The sequence below is a fragment of the Melanerpes formicivorus genome, unplaced genomic scaffold (genome assembly GCF_026170545.1).
Source record: "Melanerpes formicivorus ecotype bairdi unplaced genomic scaffold, bMelFor1.0.p_v2 SCAF_5, whole genome shotgun sequence".
Lineage (NCBI taxonomy): Eukaryota > Metazoa > Chordata > Aves > Piciformes > Picidae > Melanerpes > Melanerpes formicivorus.
Genome location: NW_027142357.1, coordinates 35,201,964 through 35,214,425, shown reverse-complemented (window position 1 = coordinate 35,214,425; position 12,462 = coordinate 35,201,964). Strand labels below are relative to the sequence as shown.

The window sequence follows — 12,462 nt, the reverse complement described above, 5'->3', positions numbered from 1 at the left end:
CTTCTGATGTTCATTACCAAAAGCCACTGCTGGAGCACTGCCCTCGTTCCAAACCAGGCTAAGCATCAGAGTTCTGCAGACACTTTGGGAATAACATGACATAAATGAAAGTAGCCATCAAGTAATGCTTGCCAACAAATCTCCCTTATCACTGCTCTTCCCATCAACAGAACTGAACTAATTCTCCCACTCTCATGAAACATCAAGACAGTCTTCTTTAGATATCAGTCTGCTCAGAACATGAACACTGCATTCATGTAAACCTTCAAAACATGTACCACATAGCTAATAATCAAGTTACTACATCAGTGACAGGCAGTTAATGCCAACAGCTCCTGAAGTTCTATTAAAATTTGAGAGCTGAGCTGAAGAAGAAAACTAAGCTATTTTATTAAACAGCAGCAAAACCTGAGTGAACTTAGATGACAGCAGCATACAATGCCAAAAATATAACTTTGCAAATGTTGAAAGAAAAAAAATAATTTCAAACTTGAAGGGAAATCAGTGGTGCGAATAAAATTCCACGTATTGTATCAAGCACAGAAGCTAATGGTATAAAGCTTGCTTTTAACAAGGGAAAGGAAAGGAATCTGGTTGGAAGGAGATGACTTACAATTGGAAAGCAACTGTCTTTATTCAAAGTAATTTTAGGAATTCAGAACACTTCACTATTTTGCCAGATTCTATTTCATGACGCAGATTAAGGATTTTAGATGATTTGCGCCCAGTGTTGCTGGCGCTTCTAAGTTTAGGCAGTTTAGTTTTGGGAGCTTAAACAACCTGATCTTCTTACATTCAGTCACTTTGACTTTCAACATCTTTTCAGTCCAGGCTGTATAAGCTGCCTTCCTCCTGGACAGCAAGATGGATTTATCACCCAGAAAAGAAGCAGCATATGTTCTTATTCAATCCTTACTCTGCTCATACAAAATAAATCTGCATGCTACATAAGAGCAACAGAAAATGGTCTGCATACGCTAAATTATGAAGGACAGACATTTCATTTGCTAAACATTCTGCTCCACAGACTATTTTTTAAGAGTTAACAAGATGCCCTACATCATCTCATACAGGTAAAGACCAGCAAGCAGTACTGGAAGTAACAAAACCACCAGAAAAAAAAAAAGGCAAAGGTTTTTTCCCTACTATTAAGCCTGGTACAGACACCAGTAACTATGTGAACTGTGGGTGTTGCAGTAAGCAGAGTTTCTCATGAAGAACAGTCAGAATCATTACGCAGGGATGAAGAAAAAAGGTAAATCACCCATTCAGACTAAATTGGAGTCAGTGTCCCCAGGCAAAATGGTTTCAATAATAAACAACAAGAACTAACTGGTTCCTCCTTTTTCGAAAGCTCTTCAGTCTTTTACGAAATGGCAGAAGTATTCTGAAAGAACTCAGATCATCTCATTGATTTGGGAGTAAAGACATACTTCTCGCCCGCAAGCAACTTCAAACGCTGTCCTCCTGAGGACAGATTAACAGATACGGTATAAAACATTCCCTCCACCCTACTTGCATTTTCTGTACACAAGGCTTTTTGCAGAGATAAAGCACTTACAGTGCACTAAGTCAAAATTCATTCCTGTATTTAGGATTATGAGTCATGCTGTTGAAAAAGCTATCATACTATTTCATGGGGACAAGGTGACAGAGCTTTTCAGACAAATAAAGACTGTACACTAGAATAACATGAATCTCAAGAGTAAGCCTTTAAAGTGTATTCCATCCTTGCTGCACTTACCAAGAGAGATTGATGCATCAAGACCTAATGCAAGCAGTAAGAATTCATTCTGCCAAGCCTGCTGACCACAACGCCAGAAAGAGAAATATGCACTCAAAAGATGAGACTGATATTCTACCTTACCTGGAAAAGATGGAACCTACACTCCCTATGTTAATAGCAAGGAAAGCCTCTACCATGATTTAGTTCCTCAAAACCAAGGTACATTTATTTTCCCTCTAAATATAATAAAAAAAGTACATTTACCTTAAACAGTTGCTAAAACTCAAGGGAGACACTAAAGCAGGTGCCCAAATTACTTTTAATGTAGGTCCACATACCTACGAGACCACATGAGGTCAACCTCTGCCTTTCACACAAAGAGAAATGTCTACGATCAAACCACTGAACAATGTTGATGCGTAAGAAATACTCAACCTGACAGGAAAAAAAAAAGCCATTGTTATTTCCCAAGCAAAGCTCAATACACCGCTGGCGAAGAAGCAGGGGACATGGCACACCAAAGCACAGTTGGCAGAGAGATGACAGTTTTCAGGAACCTTTTTCTCAAATCCTCTTCCTAGAGGTTTACAAAGTCTGAATTGGAAACAAAACCAGCAGCGGGTGGAACCTAATGCTCGGGTTGCAAATCGTACCATAAGGGAGAGATTTCAACAGACTTCCATCCGAGCTTCATGCTCCCATACACGGCAATGCTTGCCACCCGCGCTCCGGTAAAACCCCCGGCAGCACTGCTCTGGCCCTCAAAGGCGCGCTTGCCCGTTCGCCCGCCCGCTCTCGCAGGCACACGCCGAGAGCCCACCGCTGGGCTCCTCGGAGGCACCCCGCAGCTTGGGCTCCAGAGACACCTCCCCGGTGCCGGCTCCCCTCGTGGGGCAGCAGCCCCCGCCCGCGGAGGCGCTCCCAGCCGCGCCGGGCACGGAAGGTCGTTACGCAAGGTGACGGGGGCGGCCGGGCCGCGGCAAGGACGGGCCCCGGCACACCAAAGCGGCTGCCTCGGCTATCCTCTGCCTCCCGTTCCGCACCCACACCCACACCGGCACCGCCTCGCGGCACCCCCTCAGCACCCGGGAAAAAGCCTCCCCCGCTCTGGGCCGGCTCTCGGAGGGGAACGATGGGGACCGGGTGAGAGAGCAGCCCCCACCCCGTAAGGCTGCCGCGGCGGGCTTGGGGGATGACTGAAGAGACCACCCTCCCTCACGGGCCGCCGAGCCGCAGCGGCCTGAAGGGGGCAACGGAGGCGGCGGAACCCCCCCACATAGTGAGGCTGAGTGCAGCACCGATCCCCCACCACTCCCAAACCCAGGGCCGCCTCACCTCCTCCGGCGCCGCCTGTGCGCAGCCCCCCGCGCCGGGAGTAGCGCATCGCCCATGGTCCTCGGCGGAGGCCGGGCGCGGGCTGAGAGGCGGCCGCCGCGCCCGCCGTGGGGGCCGGGCCACCTGGAGGCGGGCGGGCGCCAGGGAGCGTCTGCAAACTGCCAGTCGCCAGCGGGCGGGCGAGGGCGCGCTCGCGGTGCAGCAGCGCTGCACAGCAGCGCCCGCCCGTGTGCAGGCGGCACGACCGGCGGCCGCGCAGGGCGGGGGTGGGAGGGGGGGGGCGCGCGCCGACGGCCTGGCCGGGCCGGGCCGGAAACGCCTGTGACAGGCCGAGACAGGGCGAGGGAGCGTGTGCAAAGTGCCCGCCCGGCTCCGGAGCGCAGGGACGGGTGGAGGGGCCAGGGCGCGGCGCTGAGGGGTGCCAGCGTCCGCGGGCGGGAAGAGGTAAGCGGCGGTCAGCGGGCACGGCCACTTGTGTCAGCCGCTGCACACTGTGCGAAAGCAGCGCCCGTGGGAAATGCCCGTCAGCGAGGTGACGCCTCGACCTGCCTCTGCCCAGTACCTCTGAAGGACAGCCTTATCTCCCACCACCGCCTCGACGTCGCCCCCCTTTGGGCCAAGCCCTTCTACCGCACCTGCCTGTAGGCGGTCCTGCAAGTGTGAGGCCTGCTGGAGAACGTCAGAGAGCATTAGGGCCTGGCGAAGTCTCCTGAGGGGCCGGTGGGAAGGAATGGCCCAGGAAACTGCGACTCTGGCGTCATAGTGCTGGGAAGCCTGTCAGGCAGAGTTCAGGAGAGCAGGGACAGCCAGACATGACTGGAAGAACGCGCACCCTGAAACGGCTTCCTAGGAGCTTCTGCCTTCCCAGAGCTTGCGTACCAAATTCTTCACAGTCCCGACAAGCACTTAAGGTTAGATATTGTCTTTGGTAGTAGTTGCGGTTTTGGCTGCCCTAGGTGGATACGTTACATCACCTCACGTTCATCTGAGCATTAGATATGGGTATTTGTGCCAGGAGTTTCAGGGTATCCAGTTACTTCTTAGGTTGTCTTTAAAACATGCTCCACAAGCTACTAGAGCTTCAGTGTTTGGGAGCCATTAGAGCAAAGGAAGAGAATGTATTTTTGTGCTGAGAAGATGACTCTTAGAGCGGGGCGACAGCATCGACACCTTTTGTAGAGTGGCGGTTTTCCCGAGCGTGCATACGCAGGCTTAAGGGTAGCTAACAGGAGATGGGTGACACCTGGTGGACAATCCTACTCTCCGGTGTCGATAGAGGCTTTTCTCTACCACGTACTACAAGTTGAAATAGAGTTTGTACTAAGCCGCAGAATTTAGATCAGTGTCTGTTACAGTATTCTTCATATACTGTGAAAATCATCAGAAAATAGGCACACACAAAACCCCCAACAAAACAAAATCAAGGAAGTGGGTATGGGTTTGGTGAAAATTAAAAAAAAACATAATTTTGAATTATTCCATGCAAGAAGGACATGGACCTGATGGATTGGGTCCAAAGCAGGGCCATGAAGATGACCAGGGAGCTGAAATACTTATGAGGACAGGCTGAGGGAGCTGGAGTTGTTAGCCTAGAAAAGAGAAGACACTGGGGAGACTTAATAGTGGCCTTCCAGTACCTGACAGGGGCCTACAAGAGGGCTGGAGAGGGATTGCTTACAAAGGCCTGCAGTGATAGGATGAGGGGCAATGGTTTAAATTAGAGAAGAGTAGATTTAGCTTTGGATGTTAGGAACAAGGTCTTTTCCATGAAGGTGGTGGAACACTGGCACAGGCCCCATCCCTGGAGTTGCTCAAGGTCAAGCTCGACAAGGCTCAGAGCAACCTGATCTAGTGGAGTATGTCCCTGCTCAGTGCAGGGAAGTTGAACTGGATGACCTTTGAAGGTCCCTTCCAACCCAAACCATTCTATGATCGTTTGTATCTACAAGCATCTGCAATAATTCTGTGCTATTTGCAGTTTCACTTTACACCCAGCATTATGCTGTGTTCCTGGTTGGAAACTCTCATGAGCATTAAATGAGAGGTTAGGGATTTAAAATTTTTACAAGGTGCTGAATGATCAAAGCCTTGGGCCACTTTCTGTGTAAGATGGGTAACTTTTAATGATCTGCTATGATTTCTGGAACAGGCTCTTGTCATGCAGAAACAAGTCAGGTAAAATAATGGCATCTACAGCATTTTCACTCTTTTCCATTTATTGTGCCTTTAGTTTAGGAAAGTCACATGAAGCAGCTGATCTAATATTACTGTCACTTTTGAGTCTCTTTCATTCTGTTACAGAAATACCAGAAAATAACAACTGGTTTCCTAGCAGGGCTCTTATAGAAGGGAACAGTACATCTTACTGGCTAACAGTTTTCAAACTAAAGCATAACAACCAGATCCTTCTTTCAGGCATAGGAAGTTACATCATATTTTACAGTAGGTAGGTCTAGGTCTGTCTGACATAGCTAAATGAAAAAAAAAAATAATGGCAGAGGTGAGCAAAGTGTGTACATTGATGAAAGAAATGAGAACTGAATAGGAGAGTGGGCTCTGCTCATGGAGTGTTCCCTGAGGAAAGGTTGGATTATCGGAGCATGGGGAGCGAGAGACTGAAAGAAGAGAGAACAAAAAGCCCTGCAGTAATCCTTTATTAGGAGAGTTTGAGAGCAGCCTGGCACTTTCATGCTTATTCCTCATTTTAGTGACTAACAGGTAGACCACTAATTATTCAGATTTGACTATCTCAGGCCCGTCCCACATTCAGCATGAAGCTCACACAGTTTCACCCGTCTCTTTGCTCATTCTGTGCCCATAGGAAGAGGGTGTAGGTGGAGGTCCCAGGTGAGGCTGATTAGGACAGTTAATGCCATTAATGCAATCAGGTCCATCATGCTGGTATTCTATTTTGCCTGTTTGCATCTCAGCTACAGGCTCTCTCCAGCTCCAGGACTCTGCTTACCCATCCCATCACCCGTGGGTAGAAGTAGGAATGGCACGGGAAGTGCTAGACTGCAATTAAGGGCGCCTCCTAAGGGTGCCCTATCCATGGAAAGATCTGCTAGGAAGCATGCTTCCCAGAGGTAGTCACACTCCACCATGTGACACCATATGTGCTTTCCAAGTTTCACCACATGTAGAGCTGCCCTACATACAAACAAACACTTCCTGTGAGCCAACATTCAGTGATTAAAGAAGATAAGTTGGTGGGTCTGTTGGATGTGTGAAAGCACTTAAGCATTCTCTAAGGCTCGGACTGAGGACCTTGGTTATACATGCTGTTAATGGAGAACTTCTGGGTTACTCTGAGGTCTGTCTTGTTAATGAGAAAAGCTTGCTTACTGTAAGCTCAACATAAAAGGACAGAAAAAATCCATAGAAGACATCGAATGCAGTGGGACTGTTTAAGTAATGTTGTGAGACCAGCAGATTTCTCTGATTACTGACACATGTACCTACATAAACCTTTCCTTCGGGAGAAAGGAGTGTGTCAGCTGTATTCCCCTTTGACGTGTAACACTGTATAACAAAATTGCAGCACACGTGTAATTTGAAATTATTATTCTTGGAGAAACATACACAGAAACTATTTGTAATATAGAAATCTGTTTCTTCTGAGGTGGACTACATCCAGCATTCCTGCTTTTGTTTCAGCTGATAGCCCCTCTTGTCTCAGGTAGATAGTGTTACATCTCATAATGCTTCTTGGATCCCTGCAGCAATAAAGCATTTGGGATAGGAACTGGAGAGCATCTGCATTACAATCTGCATCTCCTTCAAAGCTCTGTTGCCTGATCTTTGGAAAGTCTCCATCCCTCTGTGCGGGGTTTCTTACCTGCTTTTACAAACACCCACACACACCCCCATATGCTTTTTCTGAACAAAGGTTTAGTTGTTAGCTTTGCAGATACTAAGTGGACTCTGGTGGAAGGCTGAATATTGAATTATAAATGTTGAACATGACTTCAATAAAATGAAAAAAGAGGAAAAAGAAGAATGAAAAACTGAAACTTGAGCCAGAGATAAGATAAAAAAGACCTTCCTGAAAAGTATCTTTGTTGCTTTGCTGCCAAACAGAATAACTATGTCTTGAGACTCCTAACGTGAGCTTTTAAAGCTTCCTGTTTGATGTCTCCCTCAGCTTTATTGGTGCAAATGAATTTACTGCAAAATGATAACTGACTCCAACCTCTGCGCAGGAGATCAGAAAAACTGGGCATTCTTGTTCAAGAATGTGTCTTGCTTTTGTTGTTTCATTGGTCTGATTTCACAGGAGCTCATTTATGTTTTTTGAACAACAGTAAAATGCAATTCTGAAGAGCTGTCCTATTCAACCCTAATGATATTCTGATCACAAAATGAAATCTTGAAGAGTCACCTTCTCCCTCTCTTTTGCTTCTTACTCACAATTTGAAGTTGCTGTAGGATAACCTTGGTCTAACTGATTAAATAGAAGAGTAGGAAATTGAAAGTGTTCAAATCCTTTTTCAATATTCAGGTGACCCCACTGTTTTTTAACATGATCAAGACTTTGCAGTTAGGCTTTATCTTTATGCTCCCCACCAAGGTTTTATAGTTACAAAAAAGTCAGATGTTTAAAAGGTAGTATAAACTCTGCCCAGTGTCAAAGAGCAAACCTGTAAATTATTATTTAATGCTTGCTTTTGAAGTTTTTATTCTGTCTTCTGTTCATAAATGTAACAACTGGGCTATAAAATTTTCCAGCACCGGAAAATATTGATCTATATTCCAACAGATCTTCCCATTGCCACAGACATTGTAAACAAAAATTGTACAAACATTTTGCACTTGGTTTTCAGTATCACACCAGATATTTATAATAGGTATTTAATATGTGCAACACCTGTACTAAGGACCTCCCCCTTTGCAGGAAATTGAGATTTCAGACATCATGATGGCATTTCAGTGCAAAGTGGTGTGTGATTGTGAAATGTGATAGAGTATAAACCTGGTAGAGCTGATTCTCCACTGTCTTCCATTTGTAGTAAGAATGGTGTATATTTTACATCCACCTTACACAGGCTTGAATGACTGCTCAGGGTACAGGCAATAATCTCTGTTCTCATTTGAATGCAAACTGAAATCACATCATGATTTATTTTAGAGATTTCATTGGACCTGGGGGACTTGAAGACTTTCCTGTGGAAACAACTCACTGACCACTCAGAAAAATTTACCAGATAGACTGTGTAGCAGATAAGATTGGTCAGCATTGGAATGTGCTGCCCTGGGAGGTGGTTGAGTCACCAGCCCTGGATGTGTTTAAAGGTTGTTTAGACATGGTGCTTGGAAATATGGTTTAGGGGTGAACTTTGTAGAGTAGGGTTATGGGTTGAACTTGGTGATCCTCAGGGTCTTTTCCAACCTGAATGTTTCTATGATTTCTATAAATTATTAAAGTATAAAAGGAGAAAGACTAAGAAAGAACAAAGGCAGGAAGGACATAGATCTGGATGGGTTATTTATATTGGTGTTCACTATTGAGGTATTAATTCTGTAATTTCCCCTCCAGTGTCAACTTTATGGAGCTATTGTCTCACACTGAAGATTCAATAATAGAGTTTTTAGGTGGAATCAATAAAATTAACAGTACCAGGGTTTGATGGTATTTGTCCAAGAGTGTTGAAGCAGCTTAGAAAAGAAATTTCTGAGTGGTTGTTTCTGTTATATTGTCTAATCAGCCTCTTTTCGTAATTACTAGAAATACTAATTTAGGACATCTGCAGTGGCAACTCTGAAAACTAGAAATGCATGGCTTTATCTGTCACCTGTCCCCATGAATCATCAGGGAATGTACTTGGAATGGATAGCATGTACGTAATTGGTTAATATCTATATATGCTTGTTTCTAAAGAGGTAAACAATAAGCTCAGAGCTTGGTTTGTTACTTGAAGGAGTCAGTAACCATGTCTTTCATCTGGATAGTAACATCTGTTCAGATATCCATAATTTTTTTTCACAGAAGCCTGAGCCAAATAACTTATTGAAGAAGTGAGATCATAATGGGATTTGGCACTAGATGCTTAAAAGATAGGAATAGAAAAGAAAAACAGAACTAGGGATATGGGGTCATTTTCACTGTGAGGGGAGTTTATCTTTGGAATCTCTCAGGACCTTGTTTTGCCACCTTGCTTTTCAGTGTATTTGTAAATGGTCTGGAAAAGGAAGGAACATTGTGGTGACAATTGCAGATGAGGGTAATAGAATTTGATTGCAGAATGTCGCAGGAGGATACTGTGACACTACGTGACAAGAAAATAAAGCAGCAGATATAATTTAGTGTTGATATTACTATGCATGATAAATGCAAAATTACATTTAAAAATGAGAAGTGACTGTCTATATAACTAAATGAACTTTTGATATTAGTAATCAGGAGTGAGATTATAAAATTACTTAGAGGAGTCTGAAAATATCAGCTCAATGTTCAACAGTGATCAAAAAAAAAATGAAAAGGTTAGGAGCTATTAGGAAAGGGTTTGTGAATAAAATAAAACATCCCTATGTCTGTATAGATCCATGGTACACTCAGATTTGAATCTGGCAGCTCTCTTTCCTATTTCAAAAAAGATACAGTAAAGCAATAAAGGATGATAAGAATCCTTAGAGACTGTGAATTAGACCTTCTGAGAAGGGGCAAAGCTAACTAGAAATTAGAAAAGAGAACTTGGGAAAGAGGTGATAAATATTGATTAAAACAAGATTATGACATCACAGATCATACAAAGATGAACAGGGCAGAATTCTTCACTATTTGTGACAGCAAAAAAAGTCTGTGGCACCCAATGTAATTTTGAATAGCATATTTCTTGTGCAGGCAAAATTGGAAGCTAACTTGTTGAAACTGTAAGATTTTCTAGAAGCCAAAAATATAAATGGATTTTTTTAAAGAAGTTACATAGTTCAAGCATAAGAGGTCCTATAGCGGCTCTTAAATAGGTAACAGCTTCAAAGGAGTTTCTAAGTCTCTGACAGGAAAATGGGAATTTATTCCCTGGGAGGCATCAGTTTGTATTTGTCCTGTTTCTTACACTGCTCACCAAAATGTCTCCTCATGTTCTTTCTTGGGGATACTCAGTAGTTGGTCCTTCATCTGACACAGTGCAGCTGTTATTGTGTCCTTGTTCCTTCCGTTTGCTGACTTACCTGGGGAGTTGCTGCTTTTCTAAGATCCAACTTCCTCACCTTAACAGAAATGATCTGAGTAGGACATAACAACCTGAACAGGACATAATGCCTTTCATCTAGAGTGAAATTCAACTTCTTCAAGGTGCAGAATAACTACAAATCTGAAAGGTTTAACAACTTGTAGACTCAATTCCTCTTTCTGGCTTTCATCGGTTCCCATTGCAGTTCCTGATATATTTTGAACAGTGAACTGGAATTACTTCAAAGAAGTAATTCTGTGACTCTGTGCAACTTATTCTTCTTGAATGTGCAAGTTTTTAAAAATACTCTGGAAATATTACTCTGTCACACTGCTCCAATCCTCTTGACCCCCAGTATAGCTCCAGTCATTTGCTGCTATTGTACCGCATCTCGCAGAACTGTACCTCATGGATGAAGTCTGGAAAAAATTGGTAGTGAAGAGTCAACTTCCTGATTTTTAACTGATGTGCACCCGTTGTCTCTGGCTGTGGTTGTGTAACAGCAATGAATTTGAAATGCAGAGTACCTTGCTGCATCTCTGCTACATTATGCCTAGTGTAACAATAGACTCCAGGCTGATGCCAAAATGAAGTCATGAAATTAATTCTTCTTCAGCCTTAGTTAAATGTATTTGTATTTTTGTTGTTAGTTGATACTCCAAACAAAAACCAGGAACCAAATATCTAGAAAATACCCTATTTCCTATAAAACTCCAGACTCACAGTCTGGATAGATACCTGTGATTGTTCTTAAGTGACTCTTAATTGTTCTTTTTTTCTTTAAAGTGTTTAAGTAGCTTGTTCATTTGAAAATCAAAAGGATATACAGACTCAGAAATGTACCTTATCAAGCTCATTATTCATTAACATGAAATGCATTATCAAACAAGGGTGAACAAAATATATCATGTAAGCAGTCACTGAAATTGGCACCTTTTCTGTCTCAAGCAGTCAGGTGACACTTTACATTGGGAACTGTTAAACCAGAGTGTTAAAAACAGTTTACTTCGTATCTACTTAAAAGACCTGTTGTCACTATTTTGGCAATTACAGTTTGAAACTGGGATGCATTTCATTTATAGAGGACACTAAAGTGAGGACAGCTTTATAAATCTAAAAAGGACTGATTATAAAACTTCACAGAAAGGAGACTGTTTTAGGTAATTTATGAACTGTGACAAACAGTCTCTTGTTTCACCAGGAGGTGGGTGAAGCTCCTGTTATTATAAGACACAAACTCAACCACGAGATTTAGATCATAACCTTGGAACACTCTTTCCCCTCTCAGCACCCCAAATGAAGGAAATTTTATATAATAAAGAGTACTGATTCACTGTAGTGCATCCCATGTTTAACATACTGAAATATTTTGCTTCACCAACAAATTATTTGCAGTAGGTCTTCTGTGTTATTTGTGAGATGAGCAATAAAGACAGGGGTCTTGGCTCTAAAGTTACCATGTATGAGAGCTTATCTTTAAGCTTTGTGCTGGCTAAGCAGATCTTTTTGTCCCCTGTGATCTATTTCAAAAATCAAAATGGTCAAATGTCCTGTGATCAATGAATTCCAGGCTGGTGTGCATTTATATTGTTATTCTGTGCTGTTGATAAAGAAAAAATCCATTTGGCTAAAGTCTGGACAATAGCAAGTATGTATTTGCACTGCTTGATGGTATTTTGAGGTTTTAGTGGAATTTTAGTTGTTAAATAGTAACTGAATTTTATGGGTTTGCCTCAGTGGTGTCTTCTTAAAAGTGATTTATAGTGTCATCTGGAAAATTTTAATCTGACTTCTGTGGGAATCTCTTGTCTGGACCTGCTGACATATTGCAATCTGTTGCCCCACCAATTTGTACAAGACTGTGTGTGCAACATTTCATGCACTGCAGAAGTCTCAAATGAATGCTCACCCATCACTGAACTGGCAAAATACAATGGAGTTCCTAAACTGACTCTTAGAAGAATTTCCCAAATTAAATGTCTTCACCACGTACTTATCACATCTTCTCTGTCCTACCACTGCCTTCCACCTTTTACCTTCTCCCAGATCACTTGTTATTTTAATGTATTTTTATTCTGTGAAGCTGAAAGTCTTTTAACAAAGGACTTGTTGCTTTTGTGCTGATACGAAATACAGTGATCTTTATGGAAATGGATGACTCTGACTGTAAAGTATCTTAAACTTAGCAGACAGACTCCTCATTCTGAGATGCTTTTCTTGAACAGTACC

At 43.0% G+C, this 12,462-nt stretch overlaps 2 protein-coding genes across 3 annotated transcripts in view; one reads left to right on the top strand and one right to left on the bottom strand.

Annotated features, from left to right (window-relative positions):
- Positions 1–3,185, bottom strand: part of MGAT5 (alpha-1,6-mannosylglycoprotein 6-beta-N-acetylglucosaminyltransferase) — a 143,069-nt gene extending 139,884 nt beyond the window's left edge. For both annotated transcript variants that reach the window (XM_068139111.1, XM_068139112.1), the window contains exon 1: positions 3,062–3,185. The gene's annotated coding sequence lies outside the window, so the exon portion shown is untranslated. The remainder of the gene's footprint in view (positions 1–3,061) is intronic.
- Positions 3,186–3,748: 563 nt separating this feature from the next.
- NCKAP5 (NCK associated protein 5) overlaps positions 3,749–12,462 on the top strand; it is a 531,557-nt gene continuing 522,843 nt past the window's right edge. Inside the window, exon 1 of the mRNA XM_068139093.1 lies at positions 3,749–3,972. The gene's annotated coding sequence lies outside the window, so the exon portion shown is untranslated. The remainder of the gene's footprint in view (positions 3,973–12,462) is intronic.